Consider the following 2594-nt stretch of genomic DNA (forward strand, 5'->3'; position numbering starts at 1 on the left):
TTTCTTTTATATGAAACTATATGAATTGCGAGTATAATAATATGAAATCATTTTTTTTATTATCATTTCAATATCATTTCAAAGCAGTGAAATCAATTTTTCAAGTTTCAATATTATTTTCTTTCTTTACATATTTTTATTTCGTCATCATTCAAGATAAAACAAAATTTTAAATTATAAAATATTTAATTCTATCATTATTCTATCGGAGATGGAATAAAATATATTTTCAGAAGAAATTGTATTACAATATTCAAAACATGGAAAAATGAGAATTGATATACTCAAAGAAATTTTTTGTACAAAAATAAATTATTTTATACATAAAATTTAATATATTGCTATATATAAATTTTCATTGAAATCAAATCTTTCATAATAATTTAATTTCTTTACAAGATAAAAAATTTTTGATTGACTTATATTAAATTATAAGTAAGACCTCGAATAGTCAAACTAATAGTAGTAATAGCAGTCTAAGTGTTCAATATAATTTTTTAGATAATCCAATAATTTATATTATCCTATTTAATGTGAAACATGACAGTTTTACTGTATATTACCGTTTATATATATATATATATATATATATTTATATTTTATTTTATATGTAATATATATTCGTTTCAATCATCTTTCAACTTTTTGATCTCTTTTCCTTCTTACCTATCAAATTATTTTTCAAATTGCTAGTACATTGCATTTCCTTTTCTTTTTTTTTTTTTTTCAATGCTTCTAAATACGTAGGAATACTGTTAACGAAGATATCCTCAGATTTATATTTATTTTCGCTCATAAATTTATCTTCAATTTTTTCCATGACTCATTTCTTCAATTACATATCGCTTACCATACATTTTCAAACTTCTATTTAATTTCATCATGCCAATCCTTATAAAAAAGAAAAAAAATATTGATATATTTATTACATAAAAAACATTGACGTTAATATTTGTCTTATTCCAATAATATATATATGTATATACATATATATGTGTATATATATATATATATACAGAGTTTAATTTTTAACTTTATGATTTAAGGAAAACTTACACATTTAAGAAGATTAGAGTCAAAACTTCCTTCACCATTTTCACAAGAAAACATAACGCAGTGGATTTTAATGAAATGAATGTTGTCATTTCATTACAAATTATTACAAATTTATTAATGGCAATTGAACAAATCCACACGATAGCTCGGACCTTTATCTCGACTTTATCTTCTACAGAAAAAATTGAGCAATTGTGCTCATAATAAGTTCACATGTGCTTAGGTTCATGAATTTCCTTTTTTTACCAGAATCTTTCTAAATATTCCATCACAGTATTTACAGTTTTTACAACACAAATCACGAGATTTGACCATTATAATTTCCACATTGTCCATTTCCACCTAATACAATTAAATAATATTATTATTTTTTCTTAGTAATACGGACAATTAAATCTTTTATGGAACAAAGTATATTTGAAATAGATTATTATTATTAAGAATGTTTATCGATATATTTAAGCACAAAAATTATTATGAGTTTAAATATTTCTGCATTATTATAATTCTTAATTATGTGATATAATTTTTAAAAGAATGTTCGAAATAATGACCCATATGAAACTTCATACGGGATGAAACAATATGTAAAATTTATTTTTATTTATGTTCTAAAATTATATTGTAGAAACAATTTTGAATTTTAAAATATCAATCTGCAAAAATGTTGAAGAAAAAATTATTAAATTATTTGCACTTTCACACTTTCAAATTAAACAAATAAAGAAAACTAAAGAAAATAGGAACACTTCACTAAGCTCTTATTTTCAAATATTTCTTGTTTCAAACCACTGATTTTCTTTTTTTTATCTCTTTTTACTGACAAATTTTCAACTTTCATATAGGTTATAATCATTAAGGTTACGTAAAATTGTTTCGTATTATTCATACCAATCTTTTGAAATTATGCATTAAATTTATTTATACTTTTATAAATTATATTTTAAATATATATTAATAATATGTGTGTATATCTATACATATACCAATTTATATGATTTACAAAATACAAATTTATAGAATATCTGTTAGAAAATAACGTGATTAAACGTGACGGCAAAAAACGATATTTAAATTAAATAACCTAAACGCATTTTAACTCCTCTATAACAATATTCGATTTAAATTTATATATATATATATATATATATATTTACAGTATATTAATCACATTGTTATAAATTAAAATAATGTGCCACACCTGTAAACAATATTATTCTTAATTATTTTAATTGTCATAATTTTGATATATATTTAGTTCTAATAAATATATGGTATGAATTATTTATCGAACAAATAATACTAATATTACCAGAAGATATATATGACAGATTTTCATAAAAATATAAATTATTTATATTATTAAAAATCTTTATCTTTCTTTAATTTTCACCTTTATAAAAAGATACAATGCATACTATATACATATATATACACATTTATACTGTATTCTTTCACATGCATACACCCGTATATTATACATATATAAACACATCAAATTAGATCATTCTTTAATTTTTTTAAATTAATTTAGATAA

The 2594-nt window shown here is 20.5% G+C and overlaps 1 long non-coding RNA gene across 2 annotated transcripts; it reads right to left on the reverse strand.

Annotated features, from left to right (window-relative positions):
* Positions 1–707: 707 nt before the first annotated feature.
* Positions 708–2134, reverse strand: LOC113219374. Of its 2 annotated transcripts, none has more exons than XR_003306446.1 (3): positions 2043–2134; positions 1057–1398; positions 708–891 (listed from the first exon to the last, which is right to left on the reverse strand). It is a non-coding gene; the product is annotated as an uncharacterized LOC113219374 (long non-coding RNA). The 2 variants fall into 2 exon arrangements; XR_003306445.1 differs by having other exon boundaries at positions 1948–2123.
* Positions 2135–2594: the final 460 nt, after the last annotated feature.

Source organism: Apis mellifera, unplaced genomic scaffold (assembly GCF_003254395.2).
Source record: "Apis mellifera strain DH4 unplaced genomic scaffold, Amel_HAv3.1 GroupUN_150, whole genome shotgun sequence".
Taxonomy (NCBI): Eukaryota; Metazoa; Arthropoda; class Insecta; order Hymenoptera; family Apidae; genus Apis; species Apis mellifera.